At 43.4% G+C, this 14451-nt stretch overlaps 1 long non-coding RNA gene across 1 annotated transcript; it reads left to right on the top strand.

Annotated features, from left to right (window-relative positions):
* Positions 1 to 3752: 3752 nt before the first annotated feature.
* Positions 3753 to 11023, top strand: LOC121593052. Its single transcript, XR_006004718.1, has 3 exons — positions 3753 to 3773; positions 6388 to 6446; positions 11003 to 11023. It is a non-coding gene; the product is annotated as an uncharacterized LOC121593052 (long non-coding RNA).
* The last annotated feature ends 3428 nt before the right edge of the window (positions 11024 to 14451 follow it).

Below are 14451 nucleotides of genomic sequence, written 5' to 3' on the forward strand. Positions count from 1 at the left end.
CACCGTTGCAGGGACGTGCTCTTTAGTGCTGCTAATGAGCACGATTTGAGAACGTTTTGAGCACGTTTTTTCTCATACAAAATTTTAAAATGTCGCACGATAATGTCGGTTGGGTATCGCGCGATTTTTATGTGTATCTATCATTTTTCTCATTCTAACATTCAGAAAATTTTTCGTTCTGCCTCGCTCTTCTAGGTGTTAGTCAGTTTTTGCTTGCAACTTGGCTGTGTCACACCAAGAATTTGCATGTTTCATTTAGCTCATCTCTTTCCATCGTTGGTGAGCAACTCTTGCGTCTCGCTTTTCTGGGACTTTTGCCAATTTCTCTCGCTACAAAAATTGATCACACCAGCGCTCTCCGATCGATCGGTTGTGTTAAGCACATGAACACAACCATACCCTTTTCTCTCGATAATAGCTTTGTCAAACGTGTGCGAACATCTTTTGTGTGCAGTGTGTTTTTAGCCTCATCATAGCAAGCGTTTACCAGGAGTAAAATAGCATTACATACACGAAAGCGGAGAAGGTAAGAAGAAATTATGTTAGTTTGTTTTGTAGGAATAAAATATCTCTTTTTTAGCTAATAAAAAGTTGAAATGTCCTTGGAATCATCGCGCAAATCAGGCCAGTTCTACAGGCAAATCAGGAAGCGAACTGCACAACAGGCAGAATATGAAGAAGGTTAAAGTAGTAGTGCAAGGCGCGTACGGATGGGTAAGTGTATGTATGTGTTTATGCGTATTCATTATCGATAATGTTCAAAATTCGTGTATATTGTGAATTGTTAACAGTGCTTTGTATATTGTGAACCATACTGTTATAGTATTTGATTTTAATCAACCGTGTGTATGCATTCGTGTACAGTGAGGTTTGCTTACATTAAAAACGTGTGTTTTCCTTCGTTTAGGCTCATGTTAATTTAACTTTGGTGGTAGATCAATAGAAAGATATTTATGATAGCTAGATGTGATGGATTCAATTATTAATACATTGAAATTCCCCCGAACCGTCCGGAGTAGTCCAAATCGTCGAAGGCGTTGGAGCCACCTGGAGCCGCTGGACGGCTCCGACGGCCTCAACGGCTCCGTCTATTCGGACGGCTTCTGATTCTGTTGACTCCGTCAAACGCCGTTGACTGGCTTCGAACGGTTCCGAGATTAAAGTTTGGCAAGCCGCTTCCGATTTTGGCACAGTCATTTGGTAGCAATACTGTTTTTTGTGGAATCTACTCAATCTAAAACAAGATCGTAGATCTGATGTAAGTTAAAGTAACATTTAAATTAAGGTATTAATTTAAAAAGCAATTTGAACTTATTCGGCTAGTAACTTAAGATAGTTGCTATGAGACCAAATATATCATAAACAAAAAATAACTCATTGTGGAATTGATGATATTTACTTGACAAAATGTTTTCACATGTAATTTTTTTAGCCCTCGTGCCAGCCTCTGAGACCGCTATGAATACACCAGAAGCAGATTCAAATGCTGTAGAATCCACACAAGGCTTGAGTTTTATAAACGATGATGACGATAATATTATCGAAGTTATCAGCAGCGTGGGATTTAACCCACAAAACCACACTCTCCAAGAATACCTTCGATTTTGGGCTTTATCGTCAAACACTCCACATACACCGGTGAATATGTTGCTTCGAATACTCAGAGAAAAACAATATATCGGCTACCAAAGGATGCACGGACTTTGTTGCAAACCAATCAAGCACTCAAGTCAATAATAAAAAACATCGGCACTGGTCAGTTTTGGTATCAAGGTGTTGCAAAATGTCTAAAGAACACGTTCAGGTATGTGATTAAATCGTTAGAATATTGAATCGACAGCATGAGGTTTAGTACTTATAATTGTTTTTTTAATATATTTTTAATTTTTTTACTAGAAACGTTATGTTTGAGGCCAATTCTGAATTGCCACTTACATTCTTTATTGATGGGGTGCCCTTGCACAGAAGCTCTCGCATAGCTTTCTGGCCCATATTGATGCGGATTCATACGATGCAACATGTGCATCCTATGACCGTAGCATTTTTTGTGGGCCATCGAAACCGTCATCCACTCAAGAATACCTTTGTGAATTGGTTGACGAGTTGAATTTACTCATGGAACAGAGTATTAATTTAGGTCGAAATGGCACATTAGTCAAAATAAAGGTGCGTGCCTGTGTTGCAGATTCGCCTGCTCGAGCATTCATTAAAGGCAAGTTAGTGCTGTATAATGTTATCCACTATGTGCTATATCTTTGTTTTCTTATTTTAGGCGTACAAGGTTTTGGAGGGAAACATGGTTGCATGAAATGCACGGTAGTTGGATATCGTCATTCCATTTCCAACGCCATGTGTTTTCCGATTGCCACGATGTTCCCTGCAAGAACCAATTAAGCCTTTCGTGGCATGGAATATGGAGAGCACCAAAAGGAAACAACGCCACTAATTAAACTTGACAATTTCGATATTGTAGAAGGCGTGATTGTGTCTGACAGGCTACATTTGATAGACCTAGGTGTGACTCGTAAATTTTTGCAGGGTTGGATATTTGGTCAATGGGGAGCGCCACAATTATCTCCTGAGGCCATATCAAACATGTCAATTGCTTTGACCAACATTTCACTACCATCAGAAATTCACCGAAAGTTTCGGCAGTTAGACGATGTCAGATATTGGAAAGGCTCGGAGTATAGCACGTTTTTGCACTATGCTAATGTTTTTGTATTAAAAGACCGCATCTCTTCCGAGGCCTACAATCATTTTCTTTTGTATTTCTGTGGTATTACTTTTTTGTCCAGCAGTTTCTACAAAAATCAATGGCATGTTGGTGGTCAAATGCTCACACTTTACGTGAAAGAATTTGGTCGCATATACGGAGAAGGTTATGTGAGTAGTAATGTTCACAACCTTGTACATACAGAGTGTTTTCGAGATAAATTTGACACCTTGCCTTTGGGTTTATATCTCAGGGTTGAGTTGACGTATCGAAATGATTGATATGTCATTCGATTGCTAAAAGTTGTGCGAACAAGTGTAAAAAATTTCTAGCTCCGTAAATATGTGGAACCCGTCCGAATTGTACAAGCGCGTAACTTGTGTTATGATGGTTCGTGCCGGTCATACGAATCCCGAAATTCGTAAGGCGGCGATGTGTTCGCTGAACACCGTAAAAACAATACGCGTACAGCTCGAGGAGTGTGGTGAAGACGTAGATAGTGTTATTGTTCGCAAACAGCATAGCAGGCGGTCGGATTGTGTGCGGACCGACGCGTTCCTGGCCGGATTGCGGCAGCGGGCGACGGCCGATCCCGGCGTCGCCATCCGGGCCCTGGCGCGAGACGTTGGCGTGGCCCCGAGCACCGTCAAGGTGGCGTTAAATGAGGACCTGCGGTACGCGTCGTACCGTGGTGAAGCCGTGGATTGAGACGGTGGCGAATGGGCGGCCGTACGTTTGGCAGCAGGATTCTGCACCATGCCATACGGCCGTAAAAACACGCTCACTGCCAATTTCGACCGATACACCAGCACCGACGTTTGGCCACTCAGCTCCCCTGACCTTAATCCTATGGATTACTTTGTGTGGGGCACAGTTGAGCGGGACACCAACAGGGCGTCCTGCAATACCAAAGCGGAGCTGATGGCCAGAATAAAGACCGTGTTTGCGGCCATCCCCAGAGACATGGTTGTCCGGGCTTGCGCGCGGTTCCGGAAGCGGGTGCAGGCGGCCATCGACGCGGAGGGGGGGTACTTCGAATAAAAATGCGGCAAACATGGTAAGCTAAACTTTGTAGATTTTTTTTTAATATTTAACATAAATTTGATAAAAAAAATTTCCTATTCCCTCAGAAACTGTCAAATTTATCTCGACCACCCTGTATATATGACGAAGTAAAAAAGTTAGGACATTTATGGACCTTAAGCGCTTGCGATTTTGAAAATTTCTTACAAATTATGACACATCTCTTAAGGCATGGCCACAAGAGTCTAGAACAGGTTATTAACCGTCTAACAGAATTAGAGTACTTGAACTCCCCTAATACCTTGGACAGCAATCGTTCCTGTTTCCTTCAAAATAACGGTAACAAGGTTATTCTTCATTTACGAAATTTTATTCTGAATAAGGGAAACCGGGATGGTTGGTTTCTCTCCTCTAATTTTGATGTAGTACGGTACAGTTCAGCAGAAATAAATAATCGTAGTGCGAGTTTTCGGGCAAATAATTCGCGAAAAAAGTGAATATTTGGTTGCCCAATATCATCTGCTATTTTATTTATCTGCAAAAGTAACATTAATTGTGTTTTGGAGCCAATAGTAGAATTTGATCCATGCAATATTATTGCTAAATATTGCACATTAATGTTAAACGACCAAGGCGATGCGCTTTTTATACCATTGGTACATACTTTTATTGAGCCAACTGGTGATGCAGGTATTGCTGTAGCTTTATAGCTTCAGCAATACTGCAGTTTTACTTTTCGAATTGTAGCCAAGTTTAAGTAAAAAAAGCATATGTGTAATAATGCATATTGTTTTGCCGTCTTAGTATCTAATGAACCCGTATGTTTTGGATTAATGTTTCAATTCTTCTTTTTATTTCCCAATATGTTATGCACTTATTTTCACATGATCTATTTTTCAATACCAAAGAAATACCGAAGAATTTTAGCAATACCGAATGAAGAACTTCTTGTTATTCCAAAACACAGAATAAAAAAGATTTATGGATTAATACAATTTTTTTTGCACTCACATATTCTCAGACACAATACGCGTTTTTGGAGCTGGCTTGCGCTGTTCGAGTAAATACTCCCGTCTTGTACTATTTTTAAACTTATCTTGCATAATTTTTTTTAATTTTTCGTTTGTTAACACTCCAAGCTCTAATAAAAGATCTACCACGTTTTTAAAACGTTTAAAAAAATTTTTGTGCTTTTTTTTGTTAATTTACTGAGCAACTGTTTTGAAAACAGTACGTCGATTGCAGTGTAGTGTTGGCCGTTCCGGTCCGAACCTAGTAAAAAAGTTCCGTTCTTTATGTAGGCCGTTCCGTTCCGATCCTTTATACAAAATCGTTCCGTTCCGTTCATTCCGTTCTTTCCGTTCTTTCCGTTCATTCCGTTCCGTTCCGTTCATTCCGTTCATTCCGTTCCGTTCCGTTCATTCCGTTCTTTCCGTTCATTCCGTTCCGTTCAATTCGTTCTTTCCGTTCACTCCGTTCCGGTCTTTGCCGTTTCAATATTGTTAGCAAGGTGCTATCGTTCGTGCGTTCCGTTCTTTAAAAAAACCGGCTTTGTCCGGCTGTTGCATGCTGTTGCTGTGCTGCATGCAAGATAACTGTTCACTCTTTTTCGCACACAGTATGTGTTGCCTGTGCACTCTCCCATGCTCACAGGAATATTCATCACACTTCGTCGCGTATCGTTTATAAAAATCGTGATAAGCGAAACCAAAAATTATTTTATGCCGCGATATCCGCTTGATCTTGGCGCTCGGCATGATTCCAATATTTAGCCATTTGATTCGAAGCATTCTGTTCCATTCGACAACCGTTTGAGTGCCGTGATGTTGTAAACGATTTATGTGAAAAAAAACTATTTGTTTTAAGTAGTAAGTGAAATTCAAATAATTAGTCAATCTCGTGATACAATCGTCAACTCGGACCACTCAATAACTTCGGCATGGGTAAAATCCTCGAATGGATCGTGCCCCCATACGCTGGAATGATTATCCTGCTATGGGCATTTAAGTTACTGATAGCCAAGCCTATTAGTGGTACAGGAAGGCTTTGACCGAAAATGGTCGTCGCATCTAAAAAGTTTAAAAAATGCTAGATAATAGCTGTATGCTTTATATTAGCACAGCTGGTACAGCTTACTGGGCATAGGTTGAACCCATCTAGATTTGGTGATTTCAGAATGATGATTTAAGAAACGCCTTTTCATATCCTGTCTCAAGTAACACCCCCCCTCCCCCCTCCCCCCCGAATGACAGTTTGGCTTCTAAGCTCTGGGTCGGTTCATTTGCACCCCAGGTTCACGTTCCGTTCTTTTTGAAAAATGAACTAGTTCCGTTCCGTTCCTTTTTTTAACGAAATTCCCAACACTATTGCAGTGTGAAATACGTATGCCGAACGCGAATCGTTTGCTCTTTTTCTTATGTATCCGATGACATTTTCACGAAATTGTTTTTTTAGCAGCTGATCGTTATACGTTAGCAGCTCGCTTTCATTTTGCATTGGATTTAAATTAAACATTTCAGCATTTACAGTAGGACAGATCATATTTGATTGCAGTGCATGCTCAAATGCTTGGCGTAAGTTTCGTTGTTCTCGTATTATGATGTCTAATTTTTTATGTATGTTTTCAAACTCTGTTTTATCCATTACAGTTCCTTCAAATGCAGATTGAACTGCAAGACTTGAGAATATTGCAGGAGATGGTTGTGATGTAAGTAGAAAGCCTTCCATACTAATTGAGTCGCAATTTTTTTGGGGCTGCATAGATGATTGAGCCTGATTAACCTGACTCGACGGTCGAATATTGGAAACGTTCGTACACAAAATACTTAGAGAGATAGAGCGTTCCAAGCACGGCATTTCTAATTGAAACTGACTTCCGAGTTCATTAGTAGGTGATAAGGTGAGCGGCGAAAATTGAGATGATTCAATAAACTGATTTATTGGCTCGACCTGACTAACCGAATTAGATGGACGAAGCCGAACCACATTCATTAGCAAAGGCCCAGCTGCACTATCAAAATCATAAACTGGACCCGAAGAAACTTCCATTGGTGGTTCTGCGTCCTGATTTATTGATTGTACCTTTGTGGTCGAACTCGATGGACGAAGAAGCCGGGTCACATTCATGTGCACCGGCCCAACTGCACTATTAAAATCATAAGCCGGTGGCGAAGTATCTTCCGATAGTGCAATGCTTGACTTAGAATGTGAGTATGTTTTCCTTCGGTAAGCTGTAATGGATGGAACACTACTGTCTTTCCTTCGGTTACTACTTCTGCTGCTTTATTTTTCAGCTGCACTGGAAGTGTTACTTTTGTTCTCGGTTTCATTGATGCTGGTAATGGTAAAACACTTCCTTTCAATTTGCGTTCTAAGGCAGCATTCTTCTGTAACCTTTTTCCCTGCAAATATGAAATATGTGCATATGTAAATATAAATTCAATGTTTTTTTTTTAATATGCAATGCTCCCATTTGGATACTTACGGCGGTATTTCGCATAGCCATTTTAGAAAACATTTTATTTGCTGTTGAAAACACGATAAGCGATTGAAAACATTCCACACCATACTGAGCGTTTCTACATACACCGAGACTACAGGTGAGAAATGGCTGTGAGAGAATTGACAAGCGGTTTCTCACGCCGGTGTGTGTAGAAGATCCGATGGGCGCCGAGATGAGACTTTTCGAAACTGTCTGTCAAATTCGATTTGATTTGTAAACAATCATTTGGTTTCAAAATGGAATATGCAATTCTAGCAAATTTGAATCAGTGGAATAAAGACATTGAAAATATTATTGATCTGTACAACGCTGTTAGGACAAATTTGTCTAGAAAACGTTTAAGGCAACGACCTATGTTAGCTCATCGCAATGAGCATGGCAACCACCTCTTGGAGCTGCTAGCCGAAGAAAAAGTGCAAACTACGATTAAAACGTTTATAAGAATGCCCAGGGCGTTAATCGATTTTATTCTTAGGGCTATTCACCCCGAAATATCCCGTATGAATACTCAAATGCGATTGGCTATAAGTACTAAAGAAAGATTGGCTATCGGGCTACGTTTTCTAGCAACTGGTTGCACTTATACCGACCTGCAATTTGTATTTAGAGTAAGTGTATTTCATTATATTACCTTGCAATTCTTCGTAATTAATTACATCAATTACAATCTTCTTAAAAATAACCGACCTAATAATTTTATTTTTAAGGTTTCTATATCATCTATTTCGAAAATTGTACCTGAAGTGTGTGATCAAATTGTAAAGACACTTCGAGATTACGTTAAAGTAAGTTATTATAACGTTGCTGTTTTTAACTGCATTGTTAACTGGTGGTGGATGCTATCGAGAAACTTAGTTACGCTGCACCCGGATATTCACGCGAACGTCTCTGGTGATTACAGCGTTATAAGACTTTCAGATGATCGAGGAGAAAGTAAAAAGTCCATCCTGGGTTATAATTACTTTTTGAGAAATTGCTGTTGGATTGTTCAATACGAATCTTGACCTTTGGACCTTTGGCCATTTAAGACTGATACGCTAACACTAAAAACTCTGATACCAGTCAGCGGCGGATCTAACGGTAAGCGGATTAGGCGATCGCTTGGTGCCCCGCCGATTTAGGGGCCCCGTAGATCGCTAGTATGTAGTGTGCAGTTTATATAAAAGTGGCCAGCGTACTAGGGACAAGGGCCACGGAAGTATGGACATTGGGCACCGGAAGGATGGACATTGGGCCCCAACGCTGCTCCCCCCCCTTCCTCCCCCCTTTTCTTTATTTAAGTCGACTGTTAAATCTCCCAAGCTGAGTGCCAGTAACCCACCCTACCCCTTGCTCTCCTTTTACTATTTACCATTCTACCATATACAGGAGGCCTCAATTCGTTCCGCCTAGGGCCCCCGATACCCTTACCCCCTCTTTGAGCTCTCTCTGGTTGATGGAACATTTTATAAATCAGAATAAATGTTATTAGTAGGTATTAATGATGGGAGGGTTGACCCGAACCTATCGGGGCGGAGCCATCCGTAAGCGACCCGGAGTCGTTCGGGTCGACCCGAAAGGTACAAGTAGGTGCAACGACTCCGGTAGGTGTAAGAAAGCAAAAGCGACTCCAACCGGTTGGTGCAGCGAGTTCGGGTCGGGTCGGGTCGGATTGAACATACCTTGACGTGACCCGACCCGAACTCGTTGCACCAACGGGTCGGAGTCGCTTATGCTTTCTTGCACCTACCGGAGTCGTTGCACCCGCGGGTCGTATTTCATTCCGACTCCAACCTAGCGCACCCGCTGCTCCCACGGGTCGGAATCGATTCCGATTGGCTCGCACCCGACTCCTCGTCGGGTCGAGAAATGAATTGTATGACCCACCACTAGTAGGTATACATTTTGGATCCATTTTACTTTGGATGCAATATGATGATGAGATACAGTAGTAATATTCTTTTAAACTACTTATACTAATATGATAAAAATAATTACCATACATTAAAGCTTAGTTGATTCATGTTCCTCATTTTCTGTAAATTCTTTAATTTCTTTCTGTTGTGGATAGACGTGCCGAGTCCTGGATTCGCCGTAGCAGTTGCGCTGCTGCTGGTCGACATCCAGGAATCGACACTGCGCTCACGCACACTAATACGCCGCACTTAGCGATGCGCGCTAAGTGTGTGCAGAGCGCACCTAACGCAGGAGTGTGTAACAGGCTACCGGTCGAGCAGGGCTCCCGTAGGGCTCACGGTGCGGCTTGTGCGCGCGGCCCCATACATCAATATATTGTGTTTTGTATTATTTAATTCGGTTAATAAATGTGTAATAGTTCAAACATAAAAGTGGCGACGAGGATGGGATCCTCTTGCGCAAGGAGGATCCTACAGAACCCGCGGCAGCCATCGCGTTTCGTCTGGCCTTTCTGCAGCGTCAGTGCAGCGGCCATCGCGATGGCACGGTTCCCTGTGCCTTTGGATACCGCGGAACATCGGGCCGCCGCCCGGGACAACGGTGCACCATAGCAGACGCTCCCGAGGAAAGCGAACGCGGCATCATCGCCGCCGCCCCGGGACAACAGGTCATCATCGCAGACGCGACCCGAGGACAGCGAACGCGGCTTCATCGCCGCCGCTCCAGAAACAACAGCCGCAACCCGAGGAACGCGAACGCGGCATCATCGCCGCCGCCCGGGAACATGAGCGCAGCAGCATCACGGGCCCCACTACGTACCATCGGTCGAAGGGTGTCACCACGCTGGTATTCCGTTGTGGAATATCACCCGCGTCGGTTCGACCCTTCGGTTATTAAAAGGGGGAGATGTTGTGGATAGACGTGCCGAGCCCTGGATTCGCCGTAGCAGTTGCGCTGCTGCTGGTCGACATCCAGGAATCGACACTGCGCTCACGCACACTAATACGCCGCACTTAGCGATGCGCGCTAAGTGTGTGCAGAGCGCACCTAACGCAGGAGTGTGTAACAGGCTACCGGTCGAGCAGGGCTCCCGGTAGGGCTCACGGTGCGGCTTGTGCGCGCGGCCCCATACATCAATATATTGTGTTTTGTATTATTTAATTCGGTTAATAAATGTGTAATAGTTCAAACATAAAACTTTCTTTACATATACATTTTTGCGGGGGCCAACATAACCGCATTGCATGTTCTCTCTGTCTTATCTATGCCACGTGACAGCCACAGAGTCCAATTCTTGTCATATAAAGTACACTACAAATAAGAATGAAATAAAAAAGTGTCCCACAACTACGAGAACCCCTGTATTACTGAAAATTTCAGCCTGAATTATCTTTATTGTATTTTTGTTAATTCCTCTAGCAGTCGAGTATCAAATTCTAATTTTAGTTTTTGTTTCGTGCTAGGAGATAATTGTTTCAGTTTATCGTGGAATCCCGCCACGTAAACACTGTCTTCAGATTGGGATAGCTCAGCAACTCTTTCATTGATTTTGGTTACAGACTTTAAAAAAATATTCATTGTTTCGTCACAAATATCGTTCACGTTCTTCCTCTTTCGTGATGTTCGTTGGCGTTTAGTGGAGCTGGTAACTGGTGTCGATTGTGACATTTCAATTTGAGGGGACATAAAAGAATCTTCTAAGTGTTCCAACTCCCAAGCGTTTTCATCTAATTGTTTAAAATCTAATTGTCTAATTGTTTTCATCTAATTGTACTACCGTCGTTCATAGTTGGCACTTCTTCCCGTGGCTCGACAAGGTAAAAAGAACATGTAAAATACATATTAGTTTTCTCTTATACTTACAGCTTCCCTCAACAACTGAAGAATGGCTCAACATATCAAAAGGGTTTGAAGAAAAATGGGGCTTTGCAAATGCGATTGGTGCCATCGATGGGACTCATATAGCCATCCAGGCTCCAAAGAACTCCGAATCAGATTATTTTAATTACAAGAAATTTCACAGCATCATTATGTTGGCTATAGTTGATGCAAACTATAACTTTTTATTCGTCGACGTCGGCTGTAAAGGCCGTATATCAGACGGAGGTGTACTTCGCCAATCGTCAATATACAACAAATTAGAAAGAAATGAACTGAGCATTCCCGAACCGCGCTTGTTATCGCCCAATCTTGCTATAAAAACTCCGTACATGCTATTAGGAGATAAAGCGTTTGCATTAAAACCCTATTGTATGAGGCCTTATAACACTCACAATTCACCCAATGGTTCAGCTGACCGAATGTACAACACAAAACTGTCTCAAAATCGGCAAGTACTGGAATCCACGTTTGGAATATGGAGTGGAAGGTTCAAAGTAGTACGCAATACAATGTTGTTGCAACCTGAAGTTGCCAATAGAGTTGTGTTGGCCACGGTATACCTCCATAATTTTTTAAGAGCTAGAGCGCATACTTCGTATATGTCACAAACACCCGGAGACAATGACCAATGGTCAACAGTACCGCTAAACAGAATTCCACCACAAACAACTGAAGGCATGACAGCAGTTAGAGACCAACTTAGAGATTATTTTGTGCAACAAATGAGACGCTAAACTAGCAATGTACGGGTCGACCTGCACCTACCGGGTCGAAGCCATCGGTAAATGACTTGGAGTTCTTTGGATATACCAGTTACGTGCAAGCAGGTTCAGTACATACTTGAAAGCATAAACGAATCCGATCCATTGGTGCAGCGAGTTCGGGTCAGATCGGACCAAGGTAGTTTCAAAACCCAGATTGGAATTGCTGCACCAGAGGTAGGACTGAAACTACCTTGGCCCGACCCTACCAGAAATTACGGCACCAACGGGTCGGAGTCGCTAATGTTTTCAAGCACTTACTCTGTAATTCGACCCAAACTCGCTAAACCCATGGAATCGCTTTCGATTCTGATTAACTCGCATCCGACTGCAGGTTAAGTCGTGGAATGAATTAGTATGTCGATATATAAATAAATAAATAAATAAATTGTAAAAAATAGGTAAACACTTACAGAAGTTAAATGACTACCACCATCTACGGTGCCCAGAACGAATTTCATGGCATTAAAATAAGGCCACGTGGGCTCTAACACATCCGCAGTACCCGAGCCAGTTATGCGGCTTTGTGTTACTAAGCCGTTGTAATGTCGAAATGAACCTCTCAAAGAAATCCATTTCGATTTCAATTTATCAACAGGAATGTCAAATGACGACGAAATTTTGCGCCATGCATCATCCTGAATGTCTTTATTTTTGTAATACTTCGACTTTGGATTCCATATGGAAGGATTGCTCTGTAATGGGATGGGATCCGAAGCCCCATTGAGGGATAATACAGGCTCTCCCATCCAACTCCTATTCCGACACGTCCTCGTCGTGCAAAGTGGTAACATGTGCCTCCACATATCCAAGCTTGGGTACACAGGCTTGACCCAACCCGTCGGGCGGATGGTGGCACATGGCGAACCAGGAGGGGGGTATGTATCCCGGGAAACTGGGTGCCTGAACGTCGGGGGGGGGGGGGGCAACACGACGCTAAACAAAACGGTCACGTGGGCGCGGGGCCAGTCACCCAGTCCCATGAATCAACGACTACGGAAAGCCACAGAAGTTTTCGAAACGGACATCCCGATTCCGACCCTACGCAATGCCCCCGGACTACTCTGAAAATGGGCTCATGGAACGTACGCACTCTAAGCGAAGCCGGAGCCTTGAAAAAACTTGATGATGCCCTAGCCACACTGAGCATGGACCTCGTAGCTTTACAAGAGATTCGGTGGCTAGGGAACGGTGTGCACAACAGACGTGGTAAGCATTGCTACGACATATACTACAGCTGCCACGACCGCCACCACGTGCTCGGAACGGGTTTCGCCGTAGGTCCCCGGCTGAAATCCGTAATCATAGATTTCAAGGCTATAAACGATAGGCTATGCACCCTGCGCATGCGAGGCAAATTCTTTAATATAAGCCTCATAAACGTTCACGCCCCTACCGAAGATAAAGAGGAAGAGGAGAAGGACCTGTTTTACGGCCGCCTCGCTAGAATCGTAGATGCGTGCCCCAGGCATGACCTCATAATCATCCTGGGGGACTTCAACGCAAAAGTCGGTAGGGAGCCAATGTACCGCCAGTACACTGGCTGTCACAGTCTGCATGAGCACAGTAATGATAATGGTAGTAGATTGGTCCAGTTCGCCGCAGCGAACAATCTGGTTGTAGGAAGTACCAAATTTGCGCGCAAAAAAATCCACAAGATTACTGAAAAACTGGCTGAAAAATAACAAGGCACCCGGAACCGATGGAATTGCAGCTGAACTGGTCAAGAATGGAGGTGCACGACTAGAAAACGAGATTCATCAAATTGTTACTGAGGTGTGGGATAGCGAATCGATGCCTTGTGATTGGAATCTCGGCATCATCTACCCCATATACAAGAAGGGAGATAGGTTGGACTGCAACAACTACAGGGGTATTACGGTGTTGAATACCGCCTATAAAATATTCTCCCTGATCCTTCAGGATCGCCTTGTCCCGCACGTCGAAGAGATAGTCGGAAACTATCAAAGAGGATTCCGAAACGGAAAATCTACCACTGATCAGATCTTCACCATGCGGCAGATCTTGGAGAAGATGGCTGAATACAGACACGACACATACCATCTCTTCATTGACTTCAAAGCCGCATATGATAGCATAGCCAGGGTAAAACTGTATGACGCTATGAGCTCTTTTGGAATCCCGGCCAAACTGATAAGGCTAGTTAGAATGACTATGACCAACGTCACATACCAGGTGAAGGTGAATGGAAAACTCTCAGGACCTTTTGCTACCACCAAGGGTCTGCGCCAGGGGGACGGGATTGCTTGTCTCTTATTCAACCTGGCGCTAGAGAGGGCCATCCGTGACTCGAGGGTGGAGACTAAGGGAACCATCTTCTATAAGTCAACCCAGATCCTGGCATACGCTGATGATATAGACATCATTGGTCTGCGGCTCTCCTATGTAGCAGAAGCCTACCAAGGGATCGAGCAGGCGGCAGAGAGCCTCGGATTGCAGATAAACGAGGCAAAGACCAAACTGATGGTGGCAACATCAGCGGGCCCACCAACAAATAATCAGAATCGACGTAGGCGTGACGTGCAGATAGGTGAACGCACTTTTGAAGTCGTCCCACAATTCACCTATCTTGGGTCAAAGGTCAGCAACGACAACAGCATGGAAGTTGAGTTGCGCGCAAGGATGCTGGCTGCCAACCGGTCATTCTACAG

Source organism: Anopheles merus, chromosome 2L (genome assembly GCF_017562075.2).
Source record: "Anopheles merus strain MAF chromosome 2L, AmerM5.1, whole genome shotgun sequence".
NCBI lineage: Eukaryota > Metazoa > Arthropoda > Insecta > Diptera > Culicidae > Anopheles > Anopheles merus.